Raw genomic sequence first — 13,929 nt, forward strand, 5'->3', positions numbered from 1 at the left:
ACCACTGTGTTTTTGGATGTAAAAGAAAACCAGATTACCCGAGAGAAAAACCATAGAATCTCCATGCAGATAACTTCCTTTTTCAAATTTGAACCATGATTCCCCCACACAAGGTAAGAGTCCAGTCCATTTAGGGCAAGGAGAGGGGCCCCTCCACATTCTTAGCCCCACCCCCTGCAGTAATGCAACCCTCATAGCGGGATGGATGGTGCTCCCCATAGTCAGGGCGCCACCCCTTACAGTGATGCTATCCACACAGCGGGAGGGTTGCTCCCCCCCACATTCAGAGCCCCACCCCCAGTGATACAATCCACATAGCTGGATGGATGCTGCTCCCTCCTCTCCGGGCTATTTCTGAAGCTAGCGGCAGACTGGAGCAAACCAGTATAAAAACCGTTTTAAGAAAGATTCTCAACTGTGGTTTTTATTGGTGGATTCAAATATTGAATTGACCTGTTTACGGCGAGGAATTGCACTATGAGTAAGCACTTCTCGTGTGAAACCAGTTAGCGGTATCTGGTGGTTTCATATGTCAAACATAAAGGTGCTTTCATCAATGAGTCGTTACTGTATCAGCAATAACGTTAGAGTGCAGCGTTTCATATCCTCTGCTTTATTCTGACACATTTACAGAATGCATATGAGAGGCCCATACTCTGCTCCACTTCGCCCTCTCTTTCTGAGTCTTCAGGACCTAAGCAAGAGAAGGTCGTCTTTGGTTGTTGGTTGCTGGACAAATGAGGCCATTGGAGGCCCTTACTCAACTGGTTTGTCTGTAGTCACCCCGTCTCCTTTTGATTGTTCAGAAGCCAAGCAAGAGAAGGCCATGTTTGGTTCCTGGGCAACCAATGCTATTGGAGGCCCATACTTACCCATTTGGTCTGTAGTCACCCTCTCTCCTTCTGTGTCTTCAGGAGCCATTCAAGAGAAGGACCTCTTTGGTTGCTGGACAACCAAAGCCATTAGAGGCCCATACTTAATTGCTTTGCCTGTAATCACCTCCCTCCTCCTGAGTCTTCAGGAGCCATGCAAGAGAAGAATGTCTTTGGTTGCTGGACAACCAAGGCCATTGGAGGCCCACACTCACCTGTACTGTCTGTAGGAGCCCCGTCTCCTTCTGAGTCTTCAGGGGCCATGCAAGAGAAGGAGGTCTTTGGTTGCTGGACAACCAAGGCCATTGGAGCCCATACTGACCTGTACTGTCTGTAGGAACCCCCTTCTCCTTCTGAATCTTCAGGGGCCATGCAAGGGAAGGAGGTCTTTGGTTGCTGGACAACCGAGGCCATTGGAGGCCCATACTCACCTGCTTTATCTGTAGTCACCGCCCTCCCTTCCCCACACACACACACACCTTGTGAGTCTTGAGGAGCCAAGCAAGAAGGGAAAGCTTTGGTAACAATCAAAAATAGGAACCTCTTACTAGAATGGAAACAACTGAGAGGTCTTGCAAGGCAACATTTCCCTGAAATGATGGCTTGTTCCCACTACAAGACGCAGAGCGCTCAGGAAAAATACAACCATAATGTAAACCCTGTCAAACTTGGTGAATTGCTAGAAATCGGTGCTGCAGTTTGAAATCGCACATGCACTTTGTGCAGTGATTTGCAACCGCAATTCCCAGGGGTTTTGAAGTGATGTACTGTAAACTGTACAGCACTTCCGATTTGCTTTTTGTTTTTCCTCTGTGAATAAAGTTTATTACACTTCCCAGGTGTCCTGATGTCTGGCTTCTGTTCGTAGCCCTTTCCCATAGCTGAAGAAGTCATAGGTAATTCTCTAGCTCCTATCAGAGCAGCGTCTGTGACCTCATCTGCTGTGAGGCGGGGCTATGGACGGATGGCGGACATCGGGACACCTGGTAAGTATAATAAACTTTAATATAACACAATAGGCCCCCAAATCGATGCAAACCGATTTTGCAGCATTCATATACTTTGCATTGGTCTCAAAATCCTTCAGGACCTGGGATTGCGATTTAACCTTATTGCAATAGCTCCTGTGGGACCCACTCCATACACCTACATTGGCGAAGTGCTTTTTGGAATTGACGGCGATCCAAAAACGCTGCCAGAAACGTTCTAGTGGGATGCAGGCCTAAAGTCAATTCTGATTCTGAATCCTTTATCTCCACGACAAAAGTAGTCATTTTGGCTGGATTTCGGCATTGCCCAAACCCAGATTGAGATGTAAAGTTATCATCTGTCTGTTGGAACCAGCTCAACACTCAGCTGAGAGAATGCCGACCCTTCCTTATAGAAACAGGAACGATCACACGACCGGCTTCAGGGAATTCCCACCACACTGGTGGACTCTTCCTACTGACCTCCTTTGATCTCCATGCCGATCGTTCCCCATCTTCTAATTTCATTTCTCCTCCTTTTTTTCTCTGTTCCGAAATATCTTCAGTCTTTTTTTTTTTAGTTCTCATGAAAAAAGCTTTTCCCGTCTCCTCCATCAGAACGAATCTCGTCTTCTTAACCATCCGTCCTTCAAGCGTCTTGACTTCTTTCCTTATATAGTCTTTTCCCCGGCCTCTCCTGGTCTTTACTGAGCTTTACATTGGATGTATGCCCTTAAGAAAAACATCCGACAGAGCCGAAGGCCAAACTGCTTGCATCTCAGTGACAGAGGATGTTCCTCTAAGAGGGGGTGCTGCGGGCCCCGTCTGTGTGTGCAGACCCCATCCTGCAGATGAGACCCATAAAGTCTGTGATTTGTTTAGGAAAACATATGATCTGTAATTATACAGGGAATGTTCCTGGCCAGATCTTCTGGGCTTCATCAGATCAAATAAAGCTGCCTGAGTTTATATTGTCATGCCTGGTAATTGAAAATGGAATAGAGGGCTAATTGGCTCTTTGCCATGACCACTCTAGCAACCCCCCAACACCCCTCCTCCCCTTCCCCCTCCCCAGTAGATGTGGATTACCACTAATAGATTGTGAAGGGTCTCCGCAGCGAGACTTCACAGGTAATTGAGGATATCCAGCATTACTCAGTCATTTTTCTTCTTTTACTGAAAGACCACCTGAATTGTTGAGATAAAAATATCATAGTGGCTACTGGGTGGCACTGCCGTGGCCATCGAAAGGAACCCGAGGTGGGAGACCTATAGAAGCTGCCATATTTATTTCCTTTTAAAGCGGACCTGAACTCAGAACTTCCTCTCTGCAGTAAAAGATAAGCAACAGTAAAATAACCTTTAAAGAAAATAATTTATTTGTTACAGCTGATACCAATCCTGCAATAAATCTGCACTGTGTCTACTTCCTGCTTTCATGGAAGCAGACATATTGTTAACTCCCTGTGCTTACAAATTAGCTGCTCTACTGTGGCAGAGGACATTCCTGAGCTGACACAGCTGAGAGATTTGATTACAGGGGTGATTAGTCACAGATGAGGGGGAATTAGACAGGCGACACTCTCGAAATACATACAGGGGGCATTTCTATGTTTTCTTCTGTTCTGTGCAAGAGTTCAGGTTCACTTGAACCACTTCATTACTGAGGGTTTTTTACCCTTTTGTACCAGAGCATTTTTCACCTGTCCGCGCTCCTTTTATTCATTGTCCAATAACTTAATTACTATTTATCACGACAAAACAACCTATATCTTGTTTTTTCACGACCAATTAGGCTTTCATTGGGTGGTACATATTGCTAAAAATTAATTTATTCTAAATGCATTTTATCCAGAAAAAATAGTAAAAAAAAGGAAAAAATTAATTATGTCTGTTTTTGGCCATTATAGTTTTCAAATATTACATGCTACCGTAGTTAAAACCCACACATTTTATATGCCCCGGTTATTGCAAGGTTTAAAGTATTTCCTTAGTACAATGTATGATGCCAATATATTATTTGGAAATAAATGTGCATTTTTTTAGTTTTCCATCCATCACTAATTACAAGCCCATACTGACACTGGGACTACGAACAATGAATGGGAACTGCGTCTAGTAGCCATTCCCCCCAGTATTCTGGCCTGTCGAGCTCTCCTGCGCATGTACGGTTCGGCTGCGCACGTACCCCTCGCCGCGCTCCAACAGACGGGAGCGATCTGCATCTGCACAGTAATACTGCACAGGTGTAGAACGCTCCTATGCTGGACAGAATAACGGAGTGAATTGCTACGGAATGGAGCCACCAGAGAGGACACAGAGAGAACCCACAGACCTCATGGGGCTGGAGGAAGCCCCAGGTAAGCATAAATACTGGCATATAACCCATCTCAGGTTCACTTTAAAGAGGAACTCCAGTGAAAATAACACCATGAACAAAAGTGCTTCATTTTTACATTAATTATATATAAATGATTTAGTCAGTGTTTGTAAAATCTTTCCTCTCCCTGATTTACATTCTGACATTTACCACGTGGTGACATTTTTACTGCTGGCAGGTGATGTCAGTGGAAGGAGATGCTGCTTGCTTTTTTTTTTTTGGGCAGTTGGAAACAGCTGTTATTTCCCACAATGCAACAAGGCTCCCACAGTGTGATATCAGCCCCATGGCCCTGACATCACACTGTGGGAGGGGTTTCACCACAATATCAGCCATACAGACACCCCTGATGATCCGTTTGGGAAAAGGAAAAGATTTCTCATGTAAAAGGGGGTATCAGCTACTGATTGGGATGGAGTTCAGTCCTTGGTCACGGTTTCTCTGTAAGGTAGCACTTAACTTTTTATGGAGATTTTTCTTTTAAAGATATGAACGTTAAATGTTGTTATGTCTGTTCTGTGTTCCCCTTTAAGGACGCCTCTAATCAGTGGTTCATGATTTTCATTTTTCAGGATTGGGGTTTTTTGAGAGAAGATTCTCCGCTGGTGGCATCTGTGGATTTTCTATTTTCTCGAGGATTTACAATAACAAACATCTGCGGGCCGCGGTGTCTTCGGAGGGCCGGGAATCTTGGCTGCCACTTCTGAGGATATAATTGGAGCGAGTATCTTTTCATCGCCGCTGAAGAGGGATCAAATAGAATTCAAATTTGGGAAACAATCTGCTGGGATTCCGAAGAGCTGCATTAACTCAGCTGGAAAATATTCCGCCTCGGCCGTCCTCTGCGCGGGATGGAACGCTGCAAATATCGCAGTTATTCCTGCAGCTGCTGAGAAGGTACCGTGCTCACTCACACTACTGTCCTGGCCAGAGGCCTCTGTTAATGATGATATTTCTGTAATGAATACTGGGGGTTCGCAATGCAGTTTCTGCTGATTTGTGTTACTTTTAATGTGGTTGCATTGTTTTGTAGCACACAGATGAAGACATCTCGTTTTCTCCATCAGAAGCAATCGTTCTTGATTGTTGTGTCTGACAGGCAGTAAGAGCTGGCTTATACTAAGTTATGGAGAGGGGAGGAGGCTGAATTCGCTTTCCTATGGAGAGGGAGGGATGGGGAGAGGCAGGAGGCTGCATGTACTGTGCTATGGAGAGGAGAGGAGAGGCAGGAGGCTGCATGTATTGTGCTATGGAGAGGAGAGGCAGGAGGCTGCATGTACTGTGCTATGGAGAGGGGAGGAGAGGCAGGAGGCTGCATGTATTGTGCTATGGAGAGGAGAGGCAGGAGGCTGCATGTACTGTGCTATGGAGAGGGGAGGAGAGGCAGGAGGCTGCATGTACTGTTCTATGGAGAGGGGAGGAGAGGCAGGAGGCTGCATGTATTGTGCTATGGAGAGGAGAGGCAGGAGGCTGCATGTACTGTGCTATGGAGAGGAGAGGCAGGAGGCTGCATGGACTGTGCTATGGAGAGGGGAGGAGAGGCAGGAGGCTGCATGTACTGTGCTAAGGAGAGGGGAGGAGAGGCAGGAGGCTGCATGTACTGTGCTAAGGAGAGGGGAGGAGAGGCAGGAGGCTGCATGTATTGTGCTATGGAGAGGAGAGGCAGGAGGCTGCATGTACTGTGCTATGGAGAGGGGAGGAGAGGCAGGAGGCTGCATGTACTGTGCTATGGGGAGGAGAGGCAGGAGGCTTCATGTACGAGGGGAGGAGAGGCAGGAGGCTGCATGTACTGTGCTATGGGGAGGAGAGGCAGGAGGCTTCATGTACGAGGGGAGGAGAGGCAGGAGGCTGCATGTACTGTGCTATGGAGAGGGGAGGAGAGGCAGGAGGCTGCATGTACTGTGCTATGGAGAGGAGAGGCAGGAGGCTGCATGTATAGTGCTATGGAGAGGGGAGGCAGGAGGCTGCATGGACTGTGCTATGGAGAGGGGAGGAGAGGCAGGAGGCTGCATGTACTGTGCTATGGAGAGGGGAGGAGAGGCAGGAGGCTGCATGTACTGTGCTATGGAGAGGAGAGGCAGGAGGCTGCATGTATTGTGCTATGGAGAGGGGAGGAGAGGCAGGAGGCTGCATGGACTGTGCTATGGAGAGGGGAGGAGAGGCAGGAGGCTGCATGTACTGTGCTATGGAGAGGGGAGGAGAGGCAGGAGGCTGCATGTATTGTGCTATGGAGAGGAGAGGCAGGAGGCTGCATGTACTGTGCTATGGAGAGGGGAGGAGAGGCAGGAGGCTGCATGGACTGTGCTATGGAGAGGGGAGGAGAGGCAGGAGGCTGCATGTACTGTGCTAAGGAGAGGGGAGGAGAGGCAGGAGGCTGCATGTACTGTGCTATGGAGAGGAGAGGCAGGAGGCTGCATGTACTGTGCTATGGAGAGATAAAGAGTAGAGAAACCGAGAGCCCAATATAGTGTAGTATGTTAAGCATAAATGAAGTAAAGGTTATCGTGAGAAAATTATACTCACAAACATGGGTTACCACACAGGCAACCACTGTATAGGCAGGTGAGGAGATTAGACCTGTCCTCACTCAGGGATAAGAAGTCGCTCTCTGTAGATGCGAAAGGGGGTAGATCACCCCTCCACCAGGGGTGGACACGGTATAGCAGTAGGAGAACAGAGGCGCCAGCAGGATAAAAGTGGATAAAAACTTTAAAATTTGCTGGGAGGAAGTGGTGGACTTACCTCCATAAAGCAGACACGAAAGACTGTCTGAATAGTAGTCACATTTATTAATTAGTACCCCAAAACAGTGCAACGCGTTTCGCAGGCCCAGCCCGCTTCATCAGGCAATAAAAATGGGGACAAGACAGAATTTCAGCAATAGCAGGTGTAACGCCTCAGTTAGTTACACCTGCTATTGCTGAAATTCTGTCTTGTCCCCATTTTTATTGCCTGATGAAGCGGGCTGGGCCTGCGAAACGCGTTGCACTGTTTTGGGGTACTAATTAATAAATGTGACTACTATTCAGACAGTCTTTCGTGTCTGCTTTATGGAGGTAAGTCCACCACTTCCTCCCAGCAAATTTTAAAGTTTTTATCCACTTTTATCCTGCTGGCGCCTCTGTTCTCCTACTGCTGTGCTATGGAGAGGAGAGGCAGGAGGCTGCATGTACTGTCTTGTGGGGAGGGGACGGAGGCTGCATGCACCGTCTTGTGGAGGGGGGTGCGGAGGCTGCATGTACTATCTTGTGGAGATGCAGGAGGCCGCATGTACTGTCTTGTGGAGGGTGCAGGGGGAGGACAGGCTTGAGGCTGCATGTACTGTCCTATGCAGAGAGGGGTGGGACTAGAAACTTGGGACTGCATGTACTGTCTTATGGAGAGAGTAAGGGGTACAGGGTAGGTGGCTGCAGGTACAATGGTGCGAGGTTGATGGGATTCTATCTCACATGCTTCAGTCAGTATCTGGTGCATATAAACATGCATGTATTACCAGAGGCTGTGGTAGTAGAAAACTCTGCCTGCCATGCACAGGCCTGATTGTTTTTTAACAGAAATAAGCAATTTGTTAAAAAAGAACTTTAATAAATGAAATTGATGAATAGACTGCACTCACTGCAGTGATCCCTGTGAGACGTGTTTGAATAGTGTCTGCCAGGCAGAGTCTGGGGATTCACCTCATGTAACTGGTAACTGTCATCTGTCGCATTCTCAGTCAGCAGAGCTCCGAGATCAGCCACTCCTCTCAGAATGAGTCTTGCTGTAAAATACGGTTACTAATTCTACGCGCTGAGATGCGGGTCATGTGGGTTTATATCGGTAATGCGGCAGTCATTAGACAGCTATTTTCATACAGTCCCATCATAGCAGAACTAGCAGGAGCGCAGTCTAGTCATCCACATCCTCCCGCATCGTCATTCTGCAAATCGCCACCGTTCAACTACCGCGCCCGATCTGACCGTTGGTGGCTTCTGTCTTCTCCACTTCTGCAGAAAGGGAGAGCTGGTCTTATAGGGAGACTCCGCTTACATTATGAAAGTTGCCGTAGTCTATGGATGGTCCATGGCAGGTGAAGAATTTTAGGTCAATGCAAATTTTATGCAAATGTATGCACATCAGAAATGGACCAATCAAATGCAGCAGCTGACTAATGATTTAGATAGGTCCTGTACCAGGTGAGCCTTCAACATTTCACACTGGCATGGAGGGGGTCACTTAAAGGAAATATCAGGGTGGAAGGCTGTGTGTCTCTTGCCACAGCTCCGCTCCCATCCGGTCTCCCGGGGTCCCCCTCCGTTGCAGCCGACGACCCGGTGGGCGGTACTGCACCTGTGCACAAATATCCCAGCCATGTAAGCGCGATCGGTGCGTGCGCTCGTGCAGGCACAGTAGATACAGGCGTCGCCAGCTGCAACGGAGGGGACCCCAGGAGACCGGATGGGATCGGAGCTGTGGCGAGGCACACGTAGCCTAACAGGGGCTGGAGGAAGCTCCAAGTAACTAGATCTCATTTTTCTTTTCTTTCTTTTTTTTTTTTTTTATAAATCCCTGATATTTCCTTTAAAGAGAACCCAAGGTGGATTTTTTAAATCTTAATAGGACACAGGCATGTTCTGCACACAATGACACGCCTTTGTGCCCTCCTTCTGCTGCCGCCAGTCCAGTACTTTTGGGTCGCGGAAGTACTCCTGGGTCGCGGCTTAGCTTCCGATTGGAGGAAGCTAGAGGAGGCGGGAAGAGCGGCATGTAATGGGGGAAGGGGAGGAGGATACTGATTGACATTTGAAGGCAAATAGCAGGCTAGCGAGAAGCAGACTGTCGCTAGCCTGGCGCTGTTTAGCAGGGGGGACAGCAGAGCACGGGGGGGGGGGGGGGGGACTGGTGGCAGCAGCAGAAGGACATAGAGGCAGGTGATGGTGCATAGGACCGTATTAAAATTTTAAAAATCTGCCTCGCGTTCTCTTTAAACATGGGGGGGGGGGGGGGGTTTCAGGGCTAGGATTATTTCCAATACATTACATGCTGATATCTATTGGAAATTGGTGTGCAGTGTATCGGCAGGCAGTACAACCAACTCTGGTCAGATTTGATCAGAGAGGGACCCATCTGGTGGCAGATTGAATAATGTATGGCCACCTTTATTTCGCGCCTGTACTTTTATTAATATTTAGTATTTATACAGCTCTGACATCTTCTGCAGCACTTTTCAGAGTACATAGTCATGTCACTGACTGTCGTCAGAGGAGCTCACAAACTAATCCCTACCATAGTCATATGTCCATCACAATCTAGGGCCAATTTTAGGGGGAAGCTAATTAACTTATCTGTATGTTTTTGGGGTGTAGGAGGAAATCCGATTGCCTGGAGGAAACCCACTCAGACACGGGGAACTCCGTGCAGATAGTGCCCTGGCTAAGATTTGAACCGGGGAGCCAGAGCTGCTAGTGCTATCCACTACACCACCATGCTGTAGAGGTGCCCCGAATGCGGCATACAGACTGCTATGGCACCTTTATTTGGCCTGAGGAAGTGGGCATAGTCCCACGAAACGCGTCGCCTGTGCTTAATATTCAATTAAACTTCCTTACCTAAAGTGAGTTTGTCGTCTGTGAGGTAAGCCACCTCAACCCTTTTTCTTTTTATTGCTTTTAAAGTGTTTATATACATTTGGCGCCTCTTTACCTTCTACTGGTCCTTACTCCCCCCACCCTTCTGGGAGGGGAGCCTTGCGCACCTATCCAAGGGGCGCAGGTTTTTTGCTAAGAGAGCGACCGAGTCCAGGACTGCTAGTGGACCTGAGTGGAGTTAGGTTTAAAACACTACACCTGCCTTAAGTGGTCGGTTGCCCCCTTTGCAACCCACCTTTGTGAGTACCCTTCTATAGAAGTATTTTTTATACCCAATACTTGTGACATACTGCACCATTTGGGCTCCTGTTTGTCTTTTGTTTTTTTTCCCTCCAGTACTGACCATGCTGTAGTGATAGTAAACTAGCTGCGGGATCAGGTGACATGTTTGGCACGTGTGTAGGAGGCCTTACGCCTGCTGGAACATGGTAACCTTCAGCTCCGCCCTCCCCAGCACGGAGGTGTTTATCATGCATAGAAGCTGCTGGATAATGTGTTTATGTGCAGCAGCGGTGCGGTATTGTTTACTGAAGATCTCTGTGCGGTTCAGAAGAATAATAGATAGAAAATAAACAAGCTCAGGAAGAGGTGAAAAGGCCACAAATCTGCCCTTCCTCCCACACTTCTGTCACCTGCGCTGCTTTCTGGCTCCACCCTTAGAGGCCGCATTTAGGCATACATTTTATATATATATATGTGTGTGTATATATATATATATATATATATATATATATATATATATATATATATATATATATATATATATATATATACATACACATACATACATACATACATACATACATACATTTAAAGAGACTCTGAAGCGAGAATAAATCTTGCTTCAGAGCTCATAGTTAGCAGGGGCATGTGTGCCCCTAAACGGGGGTCCCTTCAACCCCAAACCCACCCCCGCAATAGTTGGTCGTATATTTGGTCGCTCCTGGAGGCAGGGCTAACGGCTGCAGCCCTGCCTCCAGTCGCGTCTATCAGCGGCGCATCGCCGCCTCTCCCCCGCCCCTCTCAGTGAAGGAAGACTGAGAGGGGCGAGGGAGAGGCGGAGATACGCGCTGACAGACGCGTGTGGGGCAGGGCTGCGGCGGTTAGCCCTGCCCCAACCAGGAAGCGCTCCCCCGCTGCACCGAGGGGATTTGGGGGTGAAGGGACCCCCGTTTAGCGGCGCTATAGCGGCGGTTTAGCAGAGGCACACATGCTCTGAAGCAAGATTTATTCTCGCTTCAGTCTCTCTTTAAGAGGAACAATGTTCTTCGAAAAATGTTTTGTAAAATCTATTACAGTAAAAAAAAATAAATGAAAAACACCTGCTGCACCAATCCATAGATCATCACCTCCTCCTGAGCTTTCTAAATCTGTCCTTGTACTTTTTCTCTCCCTCCCTCCCTGCCAGTGTGAAGCCGTGATAGGCTGCCAGTCAGTAGGAGGCGTGGCTTCACCTGAAAGATCACTTTTTACCTGCGACCAAAGTATCAGCTTATGTTGTATATACACTATGCAGTAAGAACTTAGGGCTGTGCCAGAATGCAGAGTTTTTCAACTGTCAGCGTTGTGTTTGGGTTTTAAAAAAAAAACATTGTAAATCGTGTAAAAAAATAAATAAAAGGCAGCAACTGAAATTTTTTAAAAAAAAAAATGCAAGACTATGGCTGCATATATATTTTTTTTTTAAATGCACGGCTGACGATTGAACAGCACTCTGCAGTGTGCCTCAGCTCATATACTGTACATATAGACATCAGCACACACTGCAGCTAGTACTGTCTGGATAGGCACAGGGTAACAGCTTATACTGTACATACTGGAGGTAGCAGAGATCAGCACACGCTGCAGCTAGTTTACTATCAGTACAGGCACAGAGTAACAGCTTATACTGTACATACGAGGGCAGCAGAGATCAGCACACACTGCAGCTAGTTTACTATCAGTACAGGCACAGGATAACAGCTTATACTGTACATACAAGGGCAGCAGAGATCAGCACACACTGCAGCTAGTTTACTATTGATACAGGCAAATAGTAACCACTTATACTGTACATACTGTAGGCAGCAGACCTCAGCAAACGCTGAAGCTAGTTTACTATTAGTGCAGGCACAGAGGAATAGCTTATACTGTACATGCAGGGGTAGCAGACATCAGCACACACTGCAGCTAGTTTACTATCAGTACAGGCACAGAGTAACAGCTTATACTGTACATACTGGTGGTAGCAGAGGTCAGCACACACTGCAGCTGGTTTACTATCAGTAAAGGCACAGAGTAACAGCTTATACTGTACATAATGGAGTTAGCAGGGATCAGCACACACTGCAGCTAGTTTACTATCAGTACAGGCACAGAGTAACAGGTTATGCTGTACATACTGGAGGAATCAGAGATCAGCACACACTGCAGCTAGTTTACTATCAGTACAGAGTAACAGCTTATACTGTACTATATGTCTGGCGCGAAGGGATGAGGAGGGGAACAATGCACTCAGTTGACATGTTCCGGCACTCCAGAACCTTTTGCGATGCATCTGAGCAGCTGCAAGCATGATAGATTGCAGAGTTGGGAGGAGAAGAGAGGAGGGTGTACACTCCCACACAGATGATTTCTAGAATGAAATAGCACACTTGTCATTTTGGGGCCGCAGAATAGAATTCTTATACACGCCTTATGTGGGGAGGGAAGCAAAGGAACAAAAACCTTGGAAACGTCAATTGTATGAATGTGTTTAAAGGACACCTGAAGCTAGAGATATGTGGAGGCTTCCATATTTATTTTCTGCATGGCAGTCCTGCTGATCCTCTGCTTCTAATACCTGCTACACACCATGCGATTTCCCATCAGATTGACAGTCAAATCGATAATGTCTGACAGATCCAATCTGATTTACGATCGTTTTTCTGAACAATTTTGTATAGAAGTTATTTGAAATCTGATTAGAAAAACGATTGGAAATCAGACCGGAACTATCATAAATTATCGATTTGACCGTCAATCTGATGGGAAATTGCATGGAGTGTACCAGGCATAATACTATTAGACATAGCCCCCGAACAAGCATGCAGATGAGATGTTTAACTGCATTTGCCACATGCTTGTCTCAGGTGTGGGATTCAGACACTACTGATGCCAAAGATCAGCAAGATAGCCAGGCAACTGGTATTGTTTAAAAGGAAATAAATATGGCAGCTTCCATATACCTTTCACTCCAGTTGTCCTTTAACCCCCTGGGCGGTACGCAGATTCCGACGCTGCGTCCACCGGGAGGTTTTTTGCCCCCCAAATTTTTTTTTAATGCTTTACCTAGCATTTCGCTCGCTAAGCGTGTGTATTAGGTTGCTCCGGTCCGCCCCATGCCTGCCGATCGCCACCGGCTATACATACCTTGCCACGATCCCACGCAAATCGCAGTTTCCTGATCGGCTTCCGGCGTTGCCATGGCGATGATCGGACGTCATGACGTCAGCCGCAATCCCGAGGTTAAACCTAAAAGCTGGCCATGTATGTATCAATTCTTCCCAGCAATTTGATCAAATCCGTTGTCTCCCAGCTATTCTGATTGATCAATTTTTCGATCAATCAAAAGTTGATTGAGCACCTTCACATTTATATCTTACGTCACGGGTTCTTTAAAGGGGAACTGAAGAGAGAGGTATATGGAGGCTGTCATGTTTATTTCCTTTTAATCAATACCAGTTGCCTGGCAGCCCTGCTGGTCTATTTCTCTGCAGTAGTATCTGATTAAAACCAGAAACAAGCATGCAGCTAGTCTTGTCAGATCTGACTTATAAGTCTGAACCACTGAAACACCTGATCTGCTGTATGCTTGGTCAGGGGCTATGGCTAATAGTATTAGAGGCAGAGGATCAGCAGGGCTGCCAGGCAACTGGTATTGTCTAAAAGGAAATAAACATGACAGGCTCCATATACCTCTCTCTTCAGTTCCCCTTTAAAGCAGTAGGATCAGCCATACTATCCCAGGGAGAGAAAAAAAACACATATACAGTATAAGTAGATAAATACTTGTTCTACTTACATAACAGATGTATTGTATTGTCCACGTTTTGATTTCAGTG

At 46.9% G+C, this 13,929-nt stretch overlaps 1 long non-coding RNA gene across 3 annotated transcripts in view; it reads left to right on the forward strand.

Moving 5' to 3' along the window:
• The window catches only part of LOC137517881 (uncharacterized), a 323,995-nt gene that overhangs the window by 142,390 nt on the left and 167,676 nt on the right, over positions 1 to 13,929 (forward strand). For all 3 annotated transcript variants that reach the window (XR_011020703.1, XR_011020702.1, XR_011020704.1), the window contains one exon: positions 4,793 to 5,117. This is a non-coding gene — a long non-coding RNA (uncharacterized lncRNA). The remainder of the gene's footprint in view (positions 1 to 4,792; positions 5,118 to 13,929) is intronic.

Source organism: Hyperolius riggenbachi, chromosome 5 (genome assembly GCF_040937935.1).
Source record: "Hyperolius riggenbachi isolate aHypRig1 chromosome 5, aHypRig1.pri, whole genome shotgun sequence".
Lineage (NCBI taxonomy): Eukaryota > Metazoa > Chordata > Amphibia > Anura > Hyperoliidae > Hyperolius > Hyperolius riggenbachi.